General features: G+C 31.2%; 1 long non-coding RNA gene and 1 pseudogene across 1 annotated transcript; both read left to right on the top strand.

The window, feature by feature from the left end:
• Positions 1-1,216: 1,216 nt before the first annotated feature.
• On the top strand, positions 1,217-2,333 carry LOC123893011 (annotated as a pseudogene).
• Positions 2,334-6,287: 3,954 nt separating this feature from the next.
• On the top strand, positions 6,288-11,314 carry LOC123888018. Its single transcript, XR_006801918.1, has 3 exons — positions 6,288-6,511; positions 9,002-9,057; positions 11,147-11,314. It is a non-coding gene; the product is annotated as an uncharacterized LOC123888018 (long non-coding RNA).
• The last annotated feature ends 2,992 nt before the right edge of the window (positions 11,315-14,306 follow it).

Below are 14,306 nucleotides of genomic sequence, written 5' to 3'. Positions count from 1 at the left end.
GTTTCTCTCACAACAGCTATTTCTATACTCTCAACGGTTATAATTGATGTTCAAACTACAAAGGGACATCTCCATCTATAAATAGCATGGTTGGTTGTACAAGAAGAGCAAGAGTTCAAGCTACAAATCATCAATACTTGTTTGTGTCAACAAGTCATAAAACTCTTCTTTTATCACTCACACTCAAAGATCTTCATTCTTATCTATACTTCTGGTATATTGAGTGTTTTTATTTGCTTCTCAAACTAACCTTTGAGTTTCAACAAAGCAAATATCTCAAGAGACCACTTTGCTACACAACTCACTTTTAAGTGGTTGTATCTTTGTCTCTTCTTTTTCACTCATACTCTAAAGCTCTCTAGAAATCTAGGATCATATTTTGTAGAGTACTTTAAGTGTATCAATTTGTAAGCTTCACAACCGGTTAGGTTTATAAGCTTAGATCCAAAAGAAATCATTGAAAAATCCTTAGGATTCTCTCAAGTCAATTGGGTATAATTGATTGAGGTTACCTTGTAAAGGTAGATCAGCTGGTTATAGCTGGATACTTTTGTGATCTTGGTTTTAGGTCACAAAGGGTTTTTGATCTGGGCTTAGATCAAAGGGAAGTTTCTGTAATCTTGGTCTAGATTATAGTGGATAATCTCACGCAAGTGGGGACTGGAGTAGCCCATACTATTAAGGGGTGAACCAGGATAAATTCTTTGTGTGTTTTTCTTCTCCCTTACTCTTTTATTTTGTGCAAACACTATACACACTAATCACTTAATTATTTGCACTTATATTTCTGAGGAGAACGTTCTCCAGTTGATCTAACAAACGTGGTATTGTAGGCTGTTATTATCTTAATTTATTTTGCAGTATAAAATTTTAAAAGGGTCACAATTCAAACCCCCCCTTTCTTGTGACTATTTCTTCCACTTCAGTTAGATTGATGTCAACTATGACTTTAGAGCAACGTAAAGTATATGACATAATCATGACAAGAGTTAACAAAAATAAACCTAGTGTGTTTTTTCTTTATGGTTATGGCGGTACAGGGAAGACATTTATCTTGAGGGTCGCTGCATTGCTTATACATGGCGGTAGAACAACACATTCAAGGTTTTGTATTCCTCTAAATGTTGACGAGTTTTCAACATGTACCATAGTTCCTAAAAGCCCTTTGGCGCTATTAATACAAAAAGCAAAGTTCATTATATGGGATGAAGCATCAATGATGCACAAACACTGTTTCGAAGCTGTTGATCGAACTTTAAAAGATATTCTCAAGTCTGTTGATAAAAAAAATAATCACATTCCCTTCGGTGGAAAAGTTGTTGTTTTTTGTGGAGATTTTAGACAAATTCTACCAGTAATACCCAAAGGTACAAGCCAGAAGTTGTTCATGCTACTATTAATTTTTCGGTTCTTTTGAATTTTTGTGAAGTTTTAACATTGAGTAAAAACGTGAGGCTTCTCGGTGGTGCTTCGAGTGCAGACGTTGGACAAATAAGATTGTTTTCTTAATGGGTTTTGGGTGTTGGCGATGGAGAAATTGGAGATGACAACGACGATGATTTAGAACTTGACATTCCATCAGATTTATTGATTCCAAATTCAGGTGATCCTCTTGCTTCTATCGTTGAAAGCACCTATCCCCAACTTTTACAAAACATGAACGATATAACGTATTTCAAAAATAGAGCTATACTAGCTCCTAAAAATTCAATACTCGACACAATAAATGATTATATGTTGGATTTAATTCCTGATGAAGAAAATACATATTTGAGTTATGATACTCCACTCACACAAAATGTAGACGGTCAAACAGTGGATGATGTTCATACTCCCGAATTTTTTAACACAATTTTTACGTCGGGACTTCCAAATCACAAGTCGAGACTTAAAGTTGGAGTTCCGGTTATGCTATTAAGGAATTTGAATCAAAAATTAGGATTATGCAATGGAATAAGACTTATTATTACGAGATTGGGAAAACGTGCTCTTGAAGGAAAAATTATTTCAGGAAGTAATATTGGTGATCAGGTTTTCATACCTAGATTTTCTCTGACACCATCTGACGTGAGAATTCCTTTTAAATTTCAACGGAGACAATTTCCTATAATGATTTCTTTTGTGATGACTATTAATAAGAGTCAGAGACAATCTTTAAAGCATATTGGGATATATCTTCCGTCGCCAGTGTTTTCACATGTCAGTTGTATGTTGCAATTTCAAGAGTTACTTCTTGAAAAGGATTAAAAATATTGATGATCGATGACAACGGTGAAGATACGACTAAGACTTCGAATGTGGTCTATAAGGAAGTCTTCCGTAATATAACATAATTTTCTTTGTATGAATATTTATCCAAAATTATTGTTGAACTATCGTTTAATGTTACTCAACTTTTTTCATATACCTTACATTATTGGAATTATCATATTTTATTTAATGATTATATATCTTAAAGCTAATCAGACCCGTGCACCGCACGGGTCGATGTTCTAGTATATGTGTATAAACCCTTTTCTAACAAAAAAAATGTATAAACCCAAAAAATAGCACCGTCACAAACACTCATCCAATATATTGCTAGAGTTAACTTTTTTACTAAGATTATTATTTTATAAAAAAAGTATTTTCAAAAAATATTTTAAATATTTTTTTCATTTCATTTTATAGTTATTATTCTATTGGCTTAAATGCACTTTTGGTCCCCCTATTTTTTAAAAAATGAAGTTTTGGTCCCCCAATTTTAAAAATCAGTTTTTTAGTCCTCCTATTTTCATTTTTTTTAGTTTTGATCCCCCATCCTATTTTGGGGTTAATTTTGTTGATGTGGCCTTGTAACTAATGATGTGGCAACATTCATGTGGACAAATTTAATATCCATGTCATTATTATATATTTTTAAATTCAATAAAACTTTATTTATAAAATATATTAATTATTAGAATTATATATTCAACTGAAATAATAATTGTTAAATCTTATAAAATATGAAATTTGAAACCCTAATTATCAAACCTTCAACTACTAGAGTTTTATTCACCGTCGGAGAGAATCCTTCCTTATGGATTTCACCAATCCTATGGTTTCCGTTCAAACTCAACAATTTTTGGATTTTTAAAAACAAAAATAAATTAGAGATGATTTTGTGTTTCAATAGAAATTACTCATACTCTTTAAACTATCTATGACTTTGGATGAGTTTGAATGAAAACCCAGAAATTGTTTTAAGTTTGAAGTTTAATTATAGATTGGTTTTATATAAAGTTTGATGATGATGAAAGTTGGACGTTCTTGAAACACAAAACTCACTTTCAATATGCAATTGTTTGATTTGAATCAAAGAGGATCATGTCCATGTTGTGATTGTTTGTTTTTTCTTAGGTTTAATGAATTAGAGGTTGTAAATTTTGGAATTTTTTATTTTAATGAGTTTACGATGATGATATGATGATGAAACGTGATTATTTTGTTTTCTGGATTAGTAAGAAGAGTAAGAATAACTGGATAAGTGGATGATGATAATGTGAGCTATGAATTGTTTGGTGTGATTTTTGATGTTTTTGAATTATTTTTTGATTGATTTCTTTTTAAAAAATACTATAATTTTAATAATTAATTTATTTTATAAAATAAGTTTTATTGAATTAAAAACAAATAATGACATAGATATTAAATTTGTCCACGTGGACGCTGATATGCATTAGTGGCAATGCCACATCAACAAAATTAGTCTTAAAATGGAATGGGGGATCAAAACTCAAAATAAAATAAAATTGGGGGACTAAAACGTTGGTTTTTAAAATAGGGGGACCAAAACTTCATTTTTTTGAAAATAGGGGGATCAAAAGTGCATTTAAGCCTATTCTATTTCTTATCTTCTTCTTTTTTTTTTGAAAATAATGGTTTTATATTCTTGGAAAAGTAAATATTTATTGAATTAATATAATAAGATAAATTAAAGCACAAAACAAGCCGCAAAGCAATACAAAGGCTTCTGGCAAAAATCACGCAATCTGACTGTATTGCATGATCTGAACATCATATACAAAACCAACAAATGTAACCGATAAGTATTTATAAAGCCAAAAAATAGCACCGTCAGAAACATTCATCCAATATATTGAAACAATTAACTTTTCGACTAAGATTATTATTTTATGAAAAAAGAATCCTATAAAATATTTTAAATACTTTTTTTCAATTCATTTTATAATTATTATATATTGTTTTTGTTTTGAAAATAATGTTTTTATTTTCTTGAAAAGCAAAAATTTATTGAATTAATACAACAACAAAAAAAACTAAGACTCAAAACAGGCAGCAATGCAACGCAAAGACTTCTGGCAAAAATCACACAACCTACATTGTGTGAAACACATCATACAACCACCAAATGTAACTAATCATAAGTGTGTATAAACACACAAAAAACAGCACCGTCACAAACACTCATCCAATTAATGTATTCATACAATTAACTTCTTGACTAATATTATTATTTTATAAAAAAATCGTCAAATAATATTCTAAATATTTTTTCAAATCATTTTGTAATTTTTTTTCCTTCTTCTTTCCATTTTTGAAAAGGATAATAATATTTGGTACGACAACTGAATTCGTCGAAATCACAGCGAATGCACTATTAGGCTCTGTAGTTTGCATTTTATCATCCAAAAGAGCAAAAAGAGCAATCCGCCTCTGCTACCTCAATCTGTCCCAACATAAAAATACTAAAATAAAGGCAATATGGATAAAAAAATATTTAATATGAATTGTCACTAAAATGAGTTCAATCTGAATACGCTATCCAAAAAACTTTGATGTACATGAGATGAGACGGTCAAGCAAGAGGTGAAAAGTAGCATATGAGTGTATACTTTGACTGTTTAATTATTTTTGTAAAAAAAGTAGAACAAGAGAACAGGGTTTAAAAGTCAAGCGTACCAAATTGCACTGTTCGTGCCTTTTGTGCGAAAAATGCTTCGCACCATATAGCAATGCCCTTTTGAAAATAATGTTTCCACTTCTTGAAAAAGCAAACATTTATTGAATTAATACAACAAAACAAACTAAGACACACAAAACATGCCGCAATGCAATGAAAAGCTTCTTGCAAAAATCACACAACCTACATTGCATGATAGTGTGATACACACACATACAACCAACAAATGTAACCTATCAGTGTGTATAAACACTTTTATGTAAAAAAAAAAAGTATATTTAAACCAGAAAAACAACACCATTAAAAACACATCCAATATATTGTTACAATTAACATTTTGACTAAGATTATTATTTGGAAAAAAGGATCATAAAAAAATATTTTAAATCTTCACTTGTACGCATATCGCCATATGTCTACCTGCTGGATCCCACTTTTTCCTTCTTTCCATCTTCACTTGAATAGTGCAGCCACAAGGTCTCATTGAACAGCGCAATAAGTATAGTATATTATATTAGAAAAATAGAATTAGTACAAGAGGTACTAAACCCACCTCAGTAGGAAAAGTACATGTAGTACTCGTCCCAAAACTATCGGACAAGTTCAATTTCAAGGCCTATACATACCTACAAAAAACTAACGAGCAATACAATCAAGGAGATTTATACACCATTCATATACCTTTCAGAGCAACAATATGATTACTCTGTATCATAACCACATTATACATTTTCATAAACACATGAAATGAAAGACAAGGTAAAGAAAAACTTAAAAAACAAACAACACAAATCAACAACGATAATAAACTACAACCATTTCAGATATATAAAATTCAACATTTGCCACATGTATTTCAATTGTTTTGCATACAGATTCTCAATGTGAGATTTCAGGAAAAGAATAAGAGCTAAGAAAACAAAACTCGTAGTTTTCCAATATCAAAATCATTTAGAATCCACCTATTTTTCTCCTTATCCGAAAAATGGTGAGCCATTATAATTAGTCTTATTATACACCAAAAAACACAGACGAAAACACACAAAAAAAGACTCTAGTTCACCCTTCATTAATGGTTTGGCTGAGATGATTTAGTTCACCCTCTAACAAAAGGACTAATGCTAAGTCCTCCTAAAAAAATAATCCATTTTAAAATCTAGTTCTTAAATTACCCTAACACAAAGTAATCAATTAAAATGAAAAAGAAACACTGAATATCTCACAAGAATCCAAAAAGCATTAAACAGATAAATGTCACATAGTTTGATTTGGTTTCTGATACAAAAATTGAAACACAAAGTATGATGCATTCAGGACCATCACCAGCTGCTTCCACTATAGCCCCATCACCCAAATATCAAAGAAGACCTAGTTCATCATGATTCAGTGAAATAAACTTTAGAACACTAATCCTAGTTCATCAGGACTCAATGAAATCATAATGAACTACGATCCACAACACTATCAATTTAACATCAATTGATACTATAGATGAAACAAATTTCAATTTACCTTTTAACCTATGTGAATGCATCAAGGAAATCAAATTGAAACCTAACCGAAGAAGTAAAATTAGAGAACAATAATGAAAAATCAGAAAGGAAAATCATACGAAGGAAATCCGAATAGAAACCTAACTGTGAGTCTTTGAAGCATCGCGATTTGCGATGGCTAGGTGAATCCAAACAAAGCAAAATTGAAGTTGTGTTCACGCAATAGCTCGACGAGAAATGAGAGCGGTGGCGGAATCGATCGGTGGCTGAATCATCATTGGTTCAACGAGGTTAGGGAAGAAGAAGGTGGATGAAGAGGTTAGGGATTGAGGAATTTGGAAGAAGAATGAAACTGAGAAATTGGGAATCCATAGCGCTAAGAGTGAAATTGGGAAAGTGAAAACCGAAAAAATTTGTGTTCTCGCGCGTACTGAAAGGAAAAAAAATTAAAAATCTTAATTATTATTTTAGCCACGGTTAAACCGTGGTAAATGACTTTAATGCTCACGGCTATAATAATCGTGGCTAATTAACTGTGGCTAAACGCCGAAATTTTTGTAGTGATAGAATAAACATGGGGCATTAATCTTCTTAGCAACCAACCATTTCCATGAAGTAATAACTCCAAAAGAAACTATCTTTGCTACAAGGGTTCCATCTAGCAATATACAACAATACTTTAATCTCACCATCTTCTTAATTATGCTTTATTTTTTTCCATAACTTCCACAACCTTAATGTCATTTATAGTTCCTTCATTATGAATCATCCATGCTAACACACATAGTATCCAAACAACATGAATAATATCACTATCCACCCTATGAATAAACACATTTGCCTCAAGATTGTAAAAGTTCTTCCAATATTCCCGATACTCATTGAAGCATTTGTTGGAACTTTTAGGCCAAGCTTTTTAAGAAGATCAACTTTGTGGTTTTGCATATACATTCATGTGGACATTTTATTGAGGACCATGCTTGAGAAGAATAGAAAAAAATGTAATATTTGGAGTGGTATAACAAAAAGCATAAGTGTTGTCTAAATCCAATGAAAGTGAATAAGTGTAGACTTCCCAGCCATGTACAAATTTAATCAAGCATAAATGTAGACTTCCACGTTTTTGTGACCTTCCGTTGTTGGAAAACGCACCTTCCAGCCAACAGGTTAATGTAACAAATCTAATTATTGTTGAACGTTGCTAGTAACGAAGATTTTGGTTAAACCAGAATAGATATATTAAGACCATCCACAATGGAGCACTCCAACTTTGAGTACTTAAATGAGTCTCACATTGACACATCACTAATTTATTATTTTTTAATAATAGTACTTAATAGGTACTCATCCCCTCCAATGGAGCACTCTTTAAAAAGTTCTAAAATAGGTCTCATCAATAACTTCACTTCATTACAATAACTTATTATTTAATTATCTATTTTATAATATAAATTGATTGAATGATAAAATTATAAAATTAGTATGTACTATTTTTTTCTAATTCAAAAAAATAATTAAAATACAAAATTTAATTTAAAATAATATTGCCAAATTTTAAGAATGATATAATTAAAAAATATTTTAAAATAACATTACATAAATTTAAAAACAATTAATTTTGTTGATCATCATGCCCAAAACGTTGCTAAATATGCTCGACAAGATCATGTTGAAGTTGAAGATGAGCTCACCTATCTTAAATTTGTGCTCTTCTTTGAAGGTATAGTGCGAGATTTGGATGAGGACCATTATGTGTGTCACTTATTGAAACATCATTGAGGACCATTAAATTTTTTTACGGAAAAATTGTGCAAGAGGAGAGAGAGTTGAATGAAAAGAATATTTTAATGAAAAATAAGGTGGGTCTAAGAGGAGAGAGAGTTCTTATTTTAGAAGTAGTACCTAATAGGTACTCAAATGGATGGTACTCCAATGGTAGTACCTAATAAGTACCATGAGTACCTAATAATTACTACACCATTGAAGATGGTCTAAGAGATCTTTCTCTTCACCAAGTGGTGTTAATCTCTCTATAAACAGAGAAATTTGGGAAGGAGTAAGGACATGTGAAATTGGAAAAAATCCAACCAATTTCTCTCCCATTTACATTATTTTAAATCATCGTTCACTTAATTAATGCATGAATCAATTGTAGGAATTATCTTTTTGTGGAATATCATCAAAGGTAGACATTTTTTTTAACAACAAATATATTATTAACCAGGTCTCTTGTAACGCCCCAACTTTTAGAATTAGTTTATTAATATTTTTTTATTATTAGAAGTTGCTTGTGTTGGTTGTTGTGTGGTTATTTAATTATATTGATGTGTTAAATAATTAATCATGGGGAAAATAAATGAGCAGAATGATGTTGGTGAACTAAAATAAAATTAAAAGAATGAGTAGAATGATGTTGGTGAACTAAAATAAAATTAAAAGAAAAAGAAGTAGAAAAATTAGATAATGAGGTGTTGAGAGCAAATAGGAGGGGTGTGAATAAGATTGTAGTAAAAATAAAAATAAAAGAAAACCATGATTTTAATTTTAATAAGAGAATGAAGAGAATGAAGGGGAGGAAGGAACTCGATCTCAAACCTTAGGAAATCACTACAAAAACAAGTAAGGGGGCTTTATACTCTTGAAATTCTGAATTCAATAGGCATACTTGTTGTATTCATTATGTGTGCTTTAAGTTGTTGTTCTCCTCCATTTCCTTTCCATGATGTTGTGATGTTTGAATTGTTGGGTTGTTGTTGCTATCATTAGAGATATTTGTTGTTTTTGAATTATGTTGTGTGACATCTGATGTTGTTGCTCTTATTGTGTGTGGTTTTGTGTTTGAAGAATTCGTGTCCCAGGTACGGTTAAGATAAAATGAGTTGTTGAGTTCATGGGGTTGTTCTAAAAACTCAAGAAATCACAATCTCGAATTTTAGGGGGTTAATTCAAGGAATCGAATTTTTATTGTGTTTTAAGAGTCCTAATCAGTTTTAAAACAATCCTGGAATTTTTCTGGGTAAAACAAATTGTCCTAACCGAAAACCTTGAATGATTTTTAATGGAGTTGTTGTTGTTTTTAAAAAGAGAACTTTAGCCTCTTCTTTATGTACTATTCGATTGCCGATTTTTGAAAATAATGACGGGTATCCTTTAGAAATAAAATGACGATCAAAACGATATAAAGAACGTCGATTTTCGTTGAGTATACAGGGAGAACAAATCGGGTCGAAAAACTGGGTCGTGCGACCCGTTTACAGGAAAACGGGTGAGAGTGATGATGAACAGTGCCGAGCATCACGCCCAGTCGCGAGTCTGGCACGTGGGGCGCATGCGAGGTCCTGGAGATCGTTTGTTTAAAACTTGTTTTTATAGAAACATTGTAAATAATTTTCTTGAAATTTTGGTACCTCTTTTGGAATTTTTGGACACCTATAGCTATTTTTAGTTAATTATTTGAGGTAAAAATGCGATTAAAAATATAATAATTTTATAAAAGTTTCCCAAAATTTTATGTAAAGTATTTTGAATATTTTGGAACCTTTTGGTGTACTTCACTCTCTCTGATTTATGTCCCTCCAAGGATTTGAATTTATATCACAATTTTTATTAATTAAATTGATTTAAAATTCGTACATTTCGTAGATAAACTAAATCAAGATGATTTGAGTTAGTGGTACTGTTAAAGAGGGGTAAGGGGCTGCTGTTTTGGAGAGGAGTGAAAGATTAATCGAGTTATGAAGTTTTAGGTGGTGTTGTAATCGAAATTGCTAGTAATTGTTGTGTATCGGTGTTGTTTTAAATCGTTGCTCGTTGATAGTAATTGTGTTGTGAATAGGGATTTTATTTTTTAAAGAAAATAATTAAAAATAAACTAATAGAAAGAAACTAGTTTTGTTTGAGGTGTGTTTGTTGTTGTTTGAGAAGTGAGTTGATGATGATTTGGTAACTTATAAACGTAAATAAATAATTAAAAAGAGAAAACAAATAAAAGTATAGAGAAGATTAAGTTCTTTGAATTATCATATGTGAATCGATATCATAGTTAATTGAGTTGATGCTTACAAGGTGTGTGATTATGCCGTTGTATTAAAAATAAATTATCGTTGTTACCGTTGATTGCTATGGTGGTCATTGTGTTGCCGTTTGTCGTGTTGTCGTTGTTGTTATAAGCCGTTGTTTATAAGCAGCTATAATATGTCGTTGTTTATAAGTTGTTGTCTTTAAGCCGTTGACTATTGATGTTGTTTCGTGATTAAGCCATTGATTATTGATGTTGTTATAATGACGACGAAGTTGTTAAATGATGTTGCCTATTGGCGTTGCTTATTATAACATGACATGCATTCATTCATGCGTCAAATGACGTTGCCTATTGTATAGATGATGTTGAAAATGATGTTGATCCTTCATGATATAAAACTGGAAATGACGTTGTTATTGGTACCACATGCATGTAGCGAGCCTAGGCGCATTGCATGCATTTTAATTATATTTGTTCATTTAAATGTTGTTGTTTATTTCTCTTTATTTAATTGTTGATTGATGATTGTGGTTGATTGATGAATGCGCGTGGTCATCCGCTTAGGTGGTCTTGTTGTTGTTTATGATGTTGCTAGTTATTACGTTTTAATTCAGTTACTTTCTTGATGTACTGTCTCTCACCTTTACATTCTCTCTTCTGGCTTGGCCTTACGGTGTGCAACCGTAGATTTTCAGGTAGGTGATGAGTCATAGCTGATGCGTTCGGATAGCTGTTGTTTTGCTATTTAATTGGAGTCACTTTGTTAGGATGTTGTTGGGGAAAACTTTTATTTAATTATGCTACTAATTCTTTATTAACAATTGGACTATGACATTTTGATTCAATAATTTCAATTTGGACTTTGAAACTTATATTATTGGTTTAATTTTTATTCTCCGCTGCATAATTTCTAATCATTTGAGGACATAATTACGTTGAGTGTGTGTGACATCCTTATTAAATAAATGAAATTAACTTTTTCACGAATAAAATAAAGGGGTAAATCAAGGGTGTTACATCTCTGCACAAGATGAACAGAGACCAGTATAAAAGCAACTACATAATAGGGTGCAATATATATGCGCCAGTGGCGGATCCATAAATTTTATTTAGTGGGGGCTTGAAAATGTTACTAATAAATTTTTATAAGATGTTGGTTGATTTATTATAATAAAACAAAAAATATATATTTTTACAAATTTGCAATCGTTCACAAGAGAAATAGAAGACAAATAATTTATTTTAAATTTTTAGAGGTATAAGGCCATTGCCTTGATAGCCTTATCTTAGGGACGGTCATTAAAAAATGGTTTATGTTGATCCATTAGGAGGAGAGGTTGCATATGATTGGAGAAAAATAAAATTAAAAGAGAAAGAGATGGTGTATGGAGACTTTGATCGGAGACCAAGAGAACCTACACATAAATATAACTAGAAAAAAAATTAGATTATGACTTATTTTATTTTAATCAAGCTTATTAAAATTTGAAAATGTGAATTTGTAGTGAGTTTACAAATATAAAGTATAAATTAATCGACTTAATTAATTTTTATGGGGGTTAAAATAAATATATAATTGACTTTTCCTTATAACAAACATATATCACAGTATTATTATAAGGAAAATTTTTGTGCTTGTGGGGGCTCAAGCCCCCAATCCATTAGGCATGGATCCGCCCCTGTATATGCGGAACGCCAAAAATAAACACCAAAACAAACACCATCTAAAAGAGGTTCACCTCCTAATCCCGAAATCAGAAAGACACCCCTCAAATTTCGGGTCACCAAAAGACACCAACCCAACCCCAAAAGTTTCCACTAGATCGACTATAACTCCCAATCTCGAATAAAAAATGATCGGCCCATCAGAATCCAAAAAACAGCTCTTTCAGGCTCAAAGGTAGACATGTTGTGTTTGTGCAAATCACATCATGGTATATATTCAAAGTATCCTGAAGAGAATTTACTATTCTTCTCAATTGCATCCAATATACATTAATTGGTGTATATACATGCTTTGAATCTTCGGGTACAATCGTCATCAACATCTTCTTATAGAAATTCTCCAACAAAGAATTCGTATGATTGATCTTTATTTTCCAATTATACTATTAATATAATTAAGAGAAATTTTATGATATTTTTGGATTTGTGTATATATAGTTTAAGTTTAAAAATGAGAAATCTTTTAATTATAAAAAGAATAATTTTTACGTAACAATTGTACGTCTCCCTGTATCTTTTACCTCTCATCTCTCTTTTTATCTCGCATATTTTTCTTCTCTCTCCATCTCTTTAAAATATCTCTCTCTCTCTCTCCACTTTTTCTCAGTGTTTTAAAAACCGGACCGAACCGGCCGGTCGGACCGGTCGAACCGGAAACCGGAGCCTTTCCGGTCTGGTTCATATGTTGGATCGTCCATGCAGTTGGACCGATGGGAACCGGAAAAAACCGGAAAAAACCGGGAAAACCGGTGAACCGGCGGTTCCCCTGAACCGGCGGTTTGATTACACCCGTTTTTATTTTCTACCAAAACAACGTCGTTTTGTTATATTTTTTTTTTCTTTTCAAGATACTGTTTTGTTATTATTAATAATTAAAAAAATGAAATAGAAAAATTAAAATAAATCAGAATGAAAATAGAAATGAGAAACAGAGACAAGTTGTTAGCGTTTGGAGATTCAGAAACAGAGACTCGGATTCAGAGAGATCGAAGATGAGAAAATAGCAAGCGACATGAGAATTGAGTTTATGGTAGCAGACATGAACGGATCCACTTTCAAGGAAAAAGATGTGAAAGAAGAAAATTAGAATTAAATATGGACTTGCAATCTCACATAGAAAAAGAAAGAAGAAAAATGCAGTACATAGTAATAAAGGAAAAGTGAAGTGAGATAGAAGTGACGGCTGCAAAACATGTAGCAAATATTATATCTACAGTTTAGGGTTTGTAACTTTATATCACATGGTTTGGGCTTTTTTAATACATGAATTCAAAATAGCCCAATTTAGATGCCGTTCATTTTTTCCATATACAAAATTAGGTGTATCCTAAATAATATGATCTTTATGAATATAATATTATTTTTTTTACATAATATTACAGTATATATATTTATATTACTATTACACTCGCCACCAAAACAAATCACATGTTTATATTATAGATAATTTTTTTAAATGGGTGTGTTTATGAAATTTTCAAAATTTCATATATTTTAATAGAGACCGGTTCAATAACTATATAGAGACCGGTTCATTTTATCGGTTTAATCCGATTTAATTCGGTCTATTATGCAGTTCGACCAGTGACCCAGTGGTTCGACCAATGAACCAGTGACCCAGTATCATCACCGGTTCGATAACCGGTCCGGTTTTTAAAACACTGCTTTTTCTTTTTGTTTTCTCTCTCTCTCATATAATTTTCATTAAAGACAAACTAGATAAAAAAAAACAATTTTCAATAATTTTTGTTAATAATTTCTTGTGGTATAGTTGTCATTTAGTTTTTCATCAAAATAGTTTAGATATAAAAATATGTATATATAATGAAAAGAAAAACGTTATTTTCAAAAAATAAAGACCTAAAATGTTTGTTTTTCCAAGAAAAGAAAAACGTTATTTTCAAAAAATAAATAAATATATATAATAATTATAAAATGAATTGAAAAAAAAAATTAAAACAATTTTTTATGATTGTAGCAATATATTGGATGAGTGTTTGAAACAGTGCTATTTATTGGTTGTATGATGTGCATATCATGCGATACAGGTTGTGTGATTTTTGCCAGAAGCCTTTGCATTGCTTTGGGGCTTGAAATAACATCTCAATAAATGCTATAAGTT

This window comes from Trifolium pratense, linkage group LG6 (assembly GCF_020283565.1).
Source record: "Trifolium pratense cultivar HEN17-A07 linkage group LG6, ARS_RC_1.1, whole genome shotgun sequence".
NCBI classification, from domain to species: domain Eukaryota; kingdom Viridiplantae; phylum Streptophyta; class Magnoliopsida; order Fabales; family Fabaceae; genus Trifolium; species Trifolium pratense.
This window is presented reverse-complemented; position numbering and strand designations above follow the sequence as displayed.